Genomic DNA, 13,495 nt, shown 5'->3' with positions numbered 1-13,495 from the left:
GAACCATACAAAAAGGATATTCATGAACCAGATGACCAGGATCAAGTGGGCCATAGGAAGCATCACTATGAACCAAGCTAGTGGAGGTGATGGAATCCCAGTTGAGCTATTTCAAATCCTAAAAGATGGTGCTGTGAAAGTGCTGCACTCAATATGCCAGCAAATCTGGAAAACGCGCCAGTGGCCACAGGAGTAGAAAAAGTAATTTTTCTTTCTAATCCCAAAGAAATGCAATGCCAAAGAATGTCCAAACTACCACACAATTGTACTCATCTCACACATTAGCAAAGTAATGCTCAAAATTCTCCTAGCCATGCTTCCATCGTACTTGAACCGAGACCTTTCAGGTGTTCAAGCTGGAATTAGAAAAGACAGAGGAACCAGAGATCAAATTGCCAACATTTGTTGGCTCATTGAAAAAGCAAGAGAGTTCCAGAAAAACATCTACTTCTGCATCATTGACTACACTAAAGCCTTTGACTATGTAGATCACAATAAACTGTGGAAAATTCCTCAAGAGATGGATAGAGCACCTGACCTGCCTCCTGAGAAATCTGCATGCAGGTCAAGAAACAACAGGATCAGACATGAAACAATGGACTGGTTCAAAATTGGGGAAGGAGTACGTCAAGGCTGTGTATTGTCACCCTATTTATTTAACTTCTATGCAGAGTACATCACGTGAAATTGCAGGCTGGATGAAGCATAAGCTGGAATCAAGATTTCTGAGAGAAATATCAATAACCTCAGTGCAGATAACACCACACTCAAGGCAGAAATAGAAGAAGAACTGAAGAGCCTGTTGTTGAAATTGCAAGAGGAGAATGAAAAAGCTGGCTTAAAACTCAGCATTAAAAAAAGATAATGGCATCTGGTCCCATCACTTCATGGCAAATAGATGGAGAAACAATGGAAGCATTGAGAGACTTTATTTTCTTTGGCTCCAAAATCACTGCAGATGTTGACTGCAGCCATGAAATTAAAAGAGGCTTGCTCCTTGGAAGAAAATCTATGACCAAACTAGACACCATATTAAAAAGGAGAGACATTACTTTGCTGACAAAGGTCCGTTTAGTCAAAGCTATCATTTTTTCCAGTAGTCATGTATGGATGTGAGAGTGGGACCATAAAGAAAGCCGAGCACCAAAGAATTGATGCTTTTGAACTGTGGTGTTGGTGAAGACTCTTGAGAGTCCCATGGACTGCAAAGAGATCAAACCAATCATTTCTGAAGGAAATCAGTCCTAAATATTCATTGGAAAGACTGATGCTAAAGCTGAAGCTGAAATTCTTTGGCCACCTGATGCGAAGAACTGACTCATTGGAAAAGACCCTGGTGCTGGGAAATATTGAAGGTGGGAGGAGAAGGGAACTACAGAGGATGAGATGGTTGGATGGCATTACTGACTTGATGGACATGAATGTGAGCAAGCTGAGGGAGTTGGTGATGGACATGGAATCTTGGCATGCTACAGTCCATGGGGTCGCAAGGAGTTGGACACTACTGAGTGACTGAACTGAACTGGAGTTTAGCAATCTTAATTTGCAGGCTAGGTGTGTATTTGTGTGAGTGTGTGTGTGTGTATGTGTGTGTGTGTGCATGCCAAAGCCTTTGACTGTGTGGATCACAATAAACTGTGGAAAATTCTGAAAGAAATGGGAATACAGACCACCTGACCTGCCTCTTGAGAAACCTCTATGCAGGTCAGGAAGCAACAGTTAGAACTGGACATGGAACAACAGACTGGGTCCAAATAGGAAAAGGAGTATGTCAAGGCTGTATATTGTCACCCTGCTTATTTAACTTATATGCAGTGTACATCATGAGAAACACTGGGCTGGAAGAAGCACAAGCTGGAATCAAGATTGCTGGGAGAAATCTCAATAACCACAGATATGCAGATGACACCACTCTTATGGTAGAAAGTGAAGAGGAACTAAAAGCCTCTTGATGAAAGTGAAAGAGGAGAGTGAAAAAGTTGGCTTAAAGCTCAACATTCAGAAAATGAAGATCATGGCATCTGGTCCCATCACTTCATGGGAAATAGATGGGGAAACAGTGTCAAACTTAATTTTTAAGCTCCAAAATCACTGCAGATGGTGGTTGCAGCCATGAAATTAAAAGAAACCTAGATAGCATATTAAAAAGCAGAGACATTACTTTGCCAACAAAGGTCTGTCTAGTCAAGGCTATGGTTTATCCAGTGGTTGTGTATGGATGTGAGAGTTGGACTGTAAAGAAGGCTGAGTGCCAAAGAATTGATGCTTTTGAACTGTGGTGTTGGAGAAGACTCTTGAGAGTCCCTTGGACTGCAAGGAGATCCAACCAGTCCATCCTAAAGGAGATCATTCCTGGGTGTTCATTAGAAGGACTGATGCAGAAGCTGAAACTCCAGTACTTTGGCCACCTCATGGAAGAGTTGACTCATTGGGAAAGAGTCTGATGCTGGGAGGGATTGGAGGCAGGAGGAAAAGGGGACAACAGAGGATGAGATGGCTGGATGGCCTCACCGACTCAATGGACGTGAGTTTGAATGAATTCCGGGAGTTGGTGATGGACAGGGAGGCCTGGCGTGCTGCAATTCATGGAGTCACAAAGAGTTGGACACAACTGAGTGACTGAACTGAAACTGAACTGAACTGAACTGAAGATTCATTCTATAGCCATCATCATGGTGTGATAATTTTGCATGTTGTTGAGTCCATTTTAGATCATTGAACATTTTACTCACAATAAAAACTTAGTTCCCGATAAAGGCTGCATAGTATAAAGTCTGTTTCCGTTGCTCTTTAATAGCTTTTGAGGTTTTGACTTCTTAGAAGCTTTGGGAGAAAGTGATATGACATGGTAGAGCAAGCATAGGTTTTAGAGTAAGATTGGCCTCATATACAATCTTGTGTGTGCCAATTATCTATGAGGTGGGCACATTACTGAGTCTCAAAATCTCTGAATGTGAAATGAGAGTAAAGTCTGGCTTACAGGACAAAGATTCTTAAATTATATTCTTCTTATTCCCAAGATCCATTGACCTTCCTAAGTCCTATTCATTGATGCCAGGTTAAAGACCCTTACCACAGACTAGAATCAGTTAAGATGTCAAAATGAAAGTGTATTTGTCAGGAGTCCCATGATGTTTGACCGCCACACATGATGTTTGACCACCACATGTTACATACTCTTTCAAACCTACTTTTGGCCTTCCTTATTTCCCATAGGATGCATTCTTTTTTTGAAAAAGAAAAAAAAAATGTTTGTTTGCTTTCTAACAGTTGAGATTGATTTATTTGGGGCATGTTATCAGAAGAATAACAAAGGTGAACCACTAAAAGTGCTGTCAGTACACATGCAGAGGTTGATCGGCAAAACTTTTATTTTAAAATGAATGCAGAAAATATAAGGGATGTGTTAGAACTTAGATCTATGAAAGGATATACAAAAGACATATAACTATATTGACAGACTTGGGGAATGTTCCAAAGTATTATTTTTATTTTAGTATATTTGTTGCTCATCATTTGAGTGTGTCTTTGGGAATGTGTGTATTTAATCAGGAGAAAAACTAAAAATTAACAGTGTTTTTAATTTGTTATCTTATACTAATAGCTCAAATATAGCTCCATTAAGAATGTTGATTGATAGGAATGGGAGACGATTCATCTGTAACCTTTTAGTTATTATGGTCCACATATACTAGTAAAACTTTCCAAAGTAGCCATGCTAGTTAACACATATTCAGAGTCTAAAGGCCACTAGCCATAAAACTAAGAGAAATATAGCAGTTTTTACTTTATATCACTGTAATCCATAAGTACGTTTAAGGTTCACATGTGAAAATATGTCATGTGTTGGAAGGTAAGTAAAATTAACCTTTCAACAACACAAGTTTTAATGACATAGGTCTACTTATATGCTATTTTTTTAAGCAGTAAACACTATAATACTATATCATCGATGGTTGCTTGAATCCATGTATGCAGGACCACAGATAAGAAGGCCAACTGTCAGTAATACACAGATCTTTGTCTGCACCCCTAACTTCCTTCTTGTTTAAGGGTCAATTATAATGGCTCAAAATTTTAAAATTTACTCAGTTTGCTGAATGTTGCTATTCCACATGGATATGAATGCAGTCTGTGTTGGGTTGGGGGTGTCTGTACTAACAGACAGCTCAATGGCCTTTGGCTATTTTGACAGTCCTGAAAGTTGTGTTTATTCTTGCTTTTTCCTTTTATCATGGTGATCGTAAGCCTTTTACCCTGTTCAATGTATATTTCATTCATTTGGATTTGCTGGTTGACTCTCCTGCCTGGCCTATAGTAAGAAGCAGGGTGTCAGAGAATCCAAGAGAGAGGACCATGAAGAGCTTGGTTTGAATCTTGCAGACAATATCTACCTGATATGATGAGGAATCCAGGAACTCTCCTTGAGGTATCCGTGTTAAGAACACCTCTGTGATTTTGTTTATTGATCTATAAAGTGAAAATAATTATTGAGTCATGGTAATATGGAGAAGGAAATGGCAACCCACTCCAGTGTTCTTGCCTGGAGAATCCTGTGAATAGAGGAGCCTGGTGGGCTGCTGTCCATGGGGTCACACAGATTCGGACATGACTGAAGTGACTTAGCAAGCATGTATGCATTGGAGAAGGAAATGGCAACCCACTCCAGTATTCTTGCCTGGAGAATCCCAGGGACAGAGGAGCCTGGTGGGCTGCCATCTATGGGGTCGCACAGAGTCAGACATGACTGAAGTGACTTAGCAGCAGCAGCAGCAGCAATATGGTGACAGTTATGTGAGATAATATTTTGAAATCAGGCCCCCTTATTATATGCTCTTAGAGTTTTTGGTAACACTTGTCACATTTATAATGTCATTTTTATTTTTAAAAATTGTGTTTATTTATTTTTGGCTATACTGGGTCTTTGTTTCTACATGGGTTTTTCTCTAGTTGTGGCAGGCAAGGGCTATTTTCATTGTGGTGTGCAGGCTTTTCATTGATATGGCTTTTCTTGCTACAGAGTGCAGACTCTAGGGCACATGGGCTTCAGTATTTGCAGCATGTGCGCGCAGTAGTTGCAGCTCCCAGGCTCTAGATCACAGGCTCAGTAGTTGTGGGACACGGGCTTAGTTGTTCCACTGTGTATGGAATCTTCCCAAGTCTGGGATGGTATTCATGACTCCTGCATTGGCTGGCAGATTCTTTACCACTGAGCCTCCAGGAAAACCCCTATAATGTCATTTTAACTACGCGTGTTTTGATCTGCGCCCTTCTTTCCTAGTATAATTGTAAACTCGGAGAGGGAAAATCATCTGTTTTGCCCACAGTCGTGTTCCCTGGGACTAGCATGGTATCTCGCAAAGAAAAATTGTTCACTAAAAACTTGTAGGAAAAAATGGAGGGAAACGTATTCACTTATTCTCACTCAGATTTTCCCTGTTCCTTCACCAGAATAGATTAATAGAATGAAAGAATGGTCAAATTGATATGATAAATTTTTAAAACCACTCAGAGAAAGGATGGAAGCTGTTCAGAGATGGAGAGGCCTTGAAGTTGTGTCAGCAGATGAAGGATCAGGGAAGTTTAACCTGAAGGAGAGGAGTTGTGATAGCCGTCTTCAAACATTGGAAGGATTATTACATAGGTAAGAGTTTAATCTTGTTCTGAGTAGCCCCAAGACATTCACAGATCCGAAACTACTGGATTTAAGCTATAGGCAGGCAGGCTTTTGACTGAAAAAAGAACCCTCTCCAAAAGAAGAAATTGGGTGCCTCAAGAAATAGTGTATTTTCTAGCACTGAAGATGTTTGAACATAGGCAAGATGAGGGGACATTGGAACTTGGGAGTGTTTTGCTCTGTTTTTTTTTTTTTTTTTTTTTAAGGATTTATAAATCAGTTAGGTGGTTAGGAGATGTGACCTTAAAAATCTGTGGAGTTTGTGATTCTTTGAGTCTTTTTCTCCCAACAAAAGAAAGGCAGGGGAGAAGGTGGGACTGAGAGAAACTGGATGAAGATATCAGGAACTCATAAATGGTGAGAGAAGGAAGTCAGGCAGATCAGAGGATAACTCTGTTTCAAGCAGTTGCTTGGCCCTGTACAGAGCCTTGTGTTAGTTGCTCAGTCGTGTCTGACTCTTTGCAACCCCATGGACTATAGCCCACCAGATGCCTCTGTCCCTGGAATTTCCCCAGGCAAGAATACTGGAATGGGTTGACATTTCCTTCCCCAGGGGATCTTCCTGACCCAAGGATTGAACCCAGTTCTCCTGCCTGGCAAGCAGATTCCTTACCATCTGAGCCACCAGGGAAGCCCATAGAGAGCCTTAGAAAGCTAGTTACAATGTCCTTAACAACATTAGCATAGAAAAGAACTAACAAAACTCAAGGTTTCACAGTATTCTAACCTATGTCTCACTTGATAAATTTGCCACATATATCTTAGGGCATACCTATATGAAAAGCATAAATTTATTTTTTTCAATGGTAGATGATACCTCTTAAAGAGTTTGTGACTCTGTAAATAACAGCATGATAATGAAAACCCTGAGGTGAAGTACATATAAAATATTTTACATATGTCTAGCTAGAGGACAACAATAATCTTAACTAAATGGTTAGAGAGGCCTGACAATACCATGTATTCACTGTGAAACCTAAAACAAGTTATCCACTATTCATTCATTCAACTCAGTGAGTAACTTGTTTAAGTTAGAGGGGATATTGCATTGAACAAAACAGATAGATGTGTTCCCTGATGGAGTTTTTAGTCTATGGATGGCATTAAGAATGCAGTGAGTGAGAAGTACAAACGTTGGATAACTGCACAGTTAGGCACAAAAGTGGTTCTGAAATTTGTCTAGGACAACGTTTCTCAACCTCTGTACTTTTGACACTTTGAGCAACATGATTCTTTCCTAAGTTGTGCCTGTTCATCATAGGATATTTAGCAATATAGACGAGATAGTTGGATGGCATCATCAACTCAATGGACATGAATTTGAGCAAACTCCAGGAGATAGTGAAGGACAGGCAAGCCTGGCGTGCTGCAGTCTGTAGGGTCACAAAGAGTCAGAAAGGACTTAGCAACTGAACAACAGCAACAACTCATCAGGGCTTCCCTGGTTGCTCAGATAGTAAAGAATCTGCCTGCAATGCAAGAGACATGGGTTCAATCCCTGGGTCAGGAAGATCCCCTGGAGAAGGGAATGGCAACCCACTCCAGTATTCCTGCCTAAAGAATCTCATGGACAGAGGAGCCTGGTGTGCTACAGTCCATGGAGTCACAAAGAGTTGAACATACTTTTTTCACTGACCTCTCCACACTGGAAGGCAAATAGCACCCTTCTTGTTGTGACAGCAATGTCGCAGACATTGCCTAATGTCCCTGAGAAAGCAAAAACATCCCTGATTGAGAATTGGTGGTCCCAGGGGAGCTCTTTTCTGAGGAGGTGACTTCTAACAAAGCTGGTGTTGGTCTTGGTGAAACCATGGAACATGTCCCTTGCTCTCCAATGGCTGTAGTCTAATTTAAAAAAAAATTAAATGAAAATCAATATAGTGTTATCAGTGCTACAGGAATATTGATGAAAGGCTCCTAACCCACAAGTGTGAACTCAGATTTAGGCTTTGGGGAGTTGAAATCTTGGTCAGTTACTTACTTAACAGCCAACTTAGTGTCTTCAGGCCCAGTTTTATCATGTATGAAAGAGGGTTAAGAAGGTGGCCCATTTCCTAATCTCTTTCGAGGACATAAGAATTCAAGTAGGAAAAAGCATTTATGTTTTTTAAAAGACGCTTACTCCATGGTGACTGTACTAGTTTGCATTCCCACCAACAGTGTAAGAGGGGTTCTCTTTTCTTCACATCCTCTCCAGCATTTATTGCTTGTAGGAAAAAAAAAAAAAAAAAAGACGCTTACTCCTTGGAAGAAAAGTTATGACCAACCTAGATAGCATATTGAAAAGCAGAGACATTACTTTGCCCACAAAGGTCAGTCTAGTCAAGGCTATGGTTTTTCCAGTGGTCATGTATGGATGTGAGAGTTGGACTGTGAAGAAGGCTGAGTGCCGAAGAATTGATACTTTTGACCTGTGGTGTTGGAGAAGACTCTTGAGAGTCCCTTGGACTGCAAGGAGATCCAACCAGTCCATTCTAGAGGAGATCAGCCCTGGGTGTTCTTTTGGAAGGAATGATGCTAAAGCTGAAACTCCAGTACTTTGGCCACCTCATGTGAAGAGTTAACTCATTGGAAAAGACTCTGATGCCGGGAGGGATTGGGGGCAGTAGGAGAAGGGGACAACAGAGGATGAGATGGCTGGATGGCCTCACTGACTCGATGGACGTGAGTTTGAGTGAACTCTGGGAGATGGTGATGGACAGGGAGGCCTGGCGTGCTGCGATTCATGAGGTCGCAAAGAGTCGGACACGACTGAATGACTGAAATGAACTGAACTGAACTGATAGTTGATTTTAAATGTTCTGTTAGTTTCTGGTATACTTCAAAATGATTCAGATTATCTATCTACGTACCTATCTTTAGAGAGAGAAGGAGACAGAGGAAGAATGTGTGTGTGTGTGTATTCTTTCTCATATTTTTTCCCATTGTGGTTTATTACAGGATATTGAATATATATTTACCTATGCTATACAGGAGGGCCTTGTTTATCTATTTTATATATAGGAATTAATAACTGCTAATCCCAAACTCTTAATTTATTCCTCCCTTCCCCACCCCTGGAAAAAGCCTTTAAAATTAAGCCTGGTGCACAGTAAAAGGAACAACGAAGAGAAAGAAGAAAACATGTGATTTATTTTTTTTGGTGACAGTCCACATAGCATATACTTTAAGTTTGTATCAAAGAACATTTTGTGTGTGTGTGTGTGTGTGTGTGTGTGTGTGTGTGTATGTAAACCACTAAGAACTTTATGAATAAGAAGTATATTATGGAATTAATTGCCCTTCCAGATCTTGACTATACTTTGACTGCAGGTAATTGTAGAGACAACCATAACTTCCTGGCATAGGACTTGACAGATATGTCAGTGAATTAAAACTGCAAGTTAAAAAAATATCCACATAAGATAGAGAGGCAATTTCAGTTCTGTGTGAATAGCATATACTATTTTATGAATGCCATTGTGTAACTGATTATTCATATGGTGGAAACAATGGTATACCCTTAATGGTTGGTAAACAAAAATAAATTCCATGTAGTAAAAATAACTTACTAGAAGCATAAACTCATAAAAATTATAAAAGGAGATACAGGACATTAAATACATGTGATGAGAGAGAGTTTTAGCAAGGCCAAAAATCCTGAAAACATAAAATTGGCACACAGATTTCACTGAAAGTTTAGAGCTTCCATATAGCAAAGGGAACAATAAACAAAGTAAAAAAAAAATGGATTAATGGTATTCTTAGAAAAAGTATTTACAAAAATCTGACCAATGGGGGCTTACATTACTAATATGCTAAAAGGATACTATAAAAGTCAAGCAAATAGCCTATAAGTATATGAAATAATGTTAATCACCCCTAGTAATAATTATATACAAGATTTACAGAAATGTTATGCCTCTGTTTGGTTTACTGTTTCTTTCTTCTTGATGGAATCATTTAGCACTAAGTAACAGATTTTAATTTAACACTACCAGAAATGCAGGTGACCCAATCAGTGCCCTTGATTATACTGCAGTGTTCAAATAAATAACATTTATTTCAGTTTTTATAATTCCTATAGAATATTACTGAAATATTTATATTTGGTGGAAATTTTGTTTAAATTTAAATAGTGTGTTTGTAAATCCAGTTTATGCCATTTACCTCATTTATCCCAATCCCAGGAACTGATTGTGCTTAACTGCAATTCAAAAGAAAAAGAATATTTGATTCTGAAATGTTTATACTTTTATTTTTAAGGGTAAAACAATTTTAAATTGTCTGATATAAACAAAGCAAGTTCCCTTTGTTCCTCAGAGGCTTTATATTAAATGGATTTTTACCTTGTTGATAACATATTGTGGTTAAATTTCCCCATGATCTTTGTGTTTCTGTTTTCACAGCAGAAACTAACTCGGTCCATTTACTGTCCTTCATAGAACTGTGCTCTGCAATATATTTTTTCATACAAATAGATACCTCTTTTTAAAACTGTGTAAATCCTTGCATAGAGTTTTCCCAGTTGGATCACTTCTGACTCACATTTCCTAAGGAGGTGTGAGGGTGGAGGGGAATGGCTGTAAGAAATGAAGTGCAATAAGTTTAATGCTTTCCTGTGATACAAATATAGGAAATGACCCTGAATGACATCTTTACTCTTGTCTGTTCATTTCTCCCACAGGTATGGTTCTGGTTAGCCATAGAAAAAATTGACATTTGCAGTGGGCCCTTTTATAAAAGAAGTGCCAACTTGGAAATGATTTATTTTAGAAACAGAGAGGATATAAACATATATATCCCCTGTCTCTGAAGTGTGAAGGTTGAAAAGCAAAGGGATGATCTTTAAAGTGTCTAAAATATTGATTTGTGGCATAGTTTTACAAAATGCTTCAGATTAGTTTTTTTTTTTTGATGGTCCCTCATGCTTTGCATCAGTTGGTGCTACAACTTGAATCTCTATTTTTGAATTTACTTTTAAAAAAAGATATTTCATAGTGGTATATATCTATCTCCCTTTAGATAATCAATGCTGAAAAAGCCAGAGTCATTCTAAGAAATCAAATCTGATATTTTCCCTAACATCACAAGTTTTGCTTTGATTTCCTTTGTTTTTATACAACAAATATTCTCTACCTCCCTCTCCCTAAGAAGATGCACCAACTCAACACTGATAAAATTCCATTTTTAAATCTCTGTTTATTTAAGGAGCAAAGATATTGAATGTTCAAGTTAGAGCTACTTTTTAATATCAGAGTAATCACTTGCATAAATAAATCAAGCTTTAGCAAAATAGGAAACCAACATTTAACACAATTTCCCAAATATATACATCTCACGTTATAGATATATCTACTTATCCCCCATCATTCCTAAGGAATTCACAACAAAATGATCAAATGAACAAAATGATCTTATCAAGTGGAAAACTAGAATAGAAATTGTTGATTATTTGTGATTAGAGTATTTTTATCATCTTTAAGAAAAATTGTTTTTTAAATTAACACAAAGGAGCCCTTAGCCCTATGATATTTTTAGTTCAATGTTTAAATTTAATTATCAAACTTTACTTATAGATTAAAAGATGAACTAAAAATGCAGAATCTATCAAGTAGTCCACATTGCATTAGCTGAAACATGTAAAGTATAACAGTGAGTTAAATTTCCTGAGAAATTTGAGTTATTTAAAGTAGCAGGACAAACACTTTAAGGAAAGATGAATTGAAAAAAAATAGAATATATATGTCTATAAAATATAGTCATATAAAGTACATCCATATTTCTTCACTCTGAGCATCAGGGTAATGCAAAAAAATAGTAACAACAACAAAAGCAGTGTGGTATGTCAGATTTCACCTTTTAATTTAAAAGAAAATGTTCATGCATAAAACATAGACTGGCGATTCGTTTCTTACATGATAGTATACATGTTTCAATGTCATTCTCCCAAATCATCCCACCCTCTCCCTCTCCCACAGAGTCAAAAAGTCTTTTCTGTACATCTGCATCTCTTTTGCTGTCTCGCATACAGGGTCATCATTGCCATCTTTCTAAATTCCATATACATGTGTTAGTATACTGTATTGGTGTTTTTCTTTCTGGCTTACTTCACTCTTTATGGAAAAACCAATACAGTACTGTAAAGTAAAATAAATTTAAAAAAAGGTAAAAAAATAAAAAAAATAAAAATCATGCTGAAATGGAAAAAAATCAGATTTTATATATCTCTTCTCTTTCTTTATTATTGTATATTTAAATTCATTCATTAATTTGCCTTTTCCTGTTATTTTCAAATCTCTTTTCAAATAAAAGGATCTCCTTTTAAAAAAAGAAAAAGAAAATTTCACCTCCCGAGGGATTTTCTTTTTTGGGTTAGCTCAATTATTTCAGATCTTGTTCATTTAAATGGCTGATTTACTTTCCTTCTGAGATTTTTCTTCAGTAAGAAGAAAGAAATAGATTTTTGATGTGTATCCTGAGTAGAACTAATTGTTTATTACTAACTTTTAGGATCTCTAAGAGGCAGAAAAAATGGAAGTGGGAAAGCCTATGGCACTTATAAATCTCCAAATGAAGGGATATATGCCGCTGTGTGAAATGTTAAAAGCATGATACAACTTTACTAACAACAAAATTTATGGATGTCTCTGTACTGTATGTTTATTCTATTTTTAAAAAGTTCCTTATAGACTAAATAGCTTTCTCTACTATGCATCATTTTTGTATAATTTTTTTTTAAGATTGATAAACCCAAACATAACATTTATTTCCTTCAAGTAGCTTCCAACTTTTCCCCAGTAAAAAATGTAGATACCTCTACAGAAAACTTGAAACCTTGCTTAGGCACATATTACATTTTTATGAAAAGACTGTGTGAGTGGTGAGTCCAGCCTTGACTTTTACATCTTTTCTTCACATTAGAATTAACCAGAGAGTGCTAAAGAAACATATATCCAGGTCCCAGCCCAGATTTATCAAACCTAAATTCCCAGGGGTGAGGCTTGGGCATCATTGTGTCTTTTTTTTTTTAATTAATTTTTATTGGTGTAGAGTTGATTTACAATATGTTAGTTTCAGGTACAGCAAAGTGAATCAGTTATACATATATCCACTCTTTTTTAGATTCTTTTTCCATGTAGTTCATTACAGAGTACTGAGTAGAGTTCCCTGTGCTATAGAGTAGATCCTTATTAGTTATCTCTTTTATATATAGTAGTATGTATATGTCAATCCCTCTAACCCCCTGGAAACCATAAGTTTGTTTTCTACATCTGTTACTCTGTTTCTATTTTGTAAGTAAGTTCATGTGTGCCATTTTTTAAGGTTCCACATATCAGTTATATCATACAATATTTGTCTTTCTCTGTCTGACTTACTTCACTCAGTATGACAATCTCTAGGGCCACCCATGTTGCTGCAAATAGCATTATTTCTGGGATTTTTGTGGCTGAATAATATTCCATTGTATAAATGTGCCACATCTTCTTTATTTCTCTGTTGATGGACACTTAAATTGCTCTTCTTAGGGTAACTTATTGTTACCAAACCCACTTGTCCCTATGAGCACTTCATGCTGCATTGAGTCTAGTGTTACCTGCTGATTCCTCTGGGATTTGCTGCAATAATAAACTTTTCAAGCACTAGAAAATCTTGCCAAGAGACATTAAAGAGTTATCTGAATAATTTAAAGAAAAATGCTATGGGGAAATATGAGTTTTGCTCTAGTCAAGTGAATCATTATTTCTTTAAAGCTGAGTCTAAGGTGCAGCCTGACTGAGACCTCCAGAGAAGAGAAATGATGGTTCAAAAAGGTTGAGAAGCTTACCTAAGGCTACA

The 13,495-nt window shown here is 37.5% G+C and overlaps 1 protein-coding gene across 9 annotated transcripts in view; it reads left to right on the top strand.

The window, feature by feature from the left end:
* DMD (dystrophin) overlaps window positions 1-13,495 on the top strand; it is a 2,668,835-nt gene that overhangs the window by 1,515,363 nt on the left and 1,139,977 nt on the right. The gene's annotated exons all lie outside the window — the stretch shown is intronic.

This window comes from Ovis aries, chromosome X (genome assembly GCF_016772045.2).
Source record: "Ovis aries strain OAR_USU_Benz2616 breed Rambouillet chromosome X, ARS-UI_Ramb_v3.0, whole genome shotgun sequence".
NCBI classification, from domain to species: Eukaryota; Metazoa; Chordata; class Mammalia; order Artiodactyla; family Bovidae; genus Ovis; species Ovis aries.
This window is presented reverse-complemented; position numbering and strand designations above follow the sequence as displayed.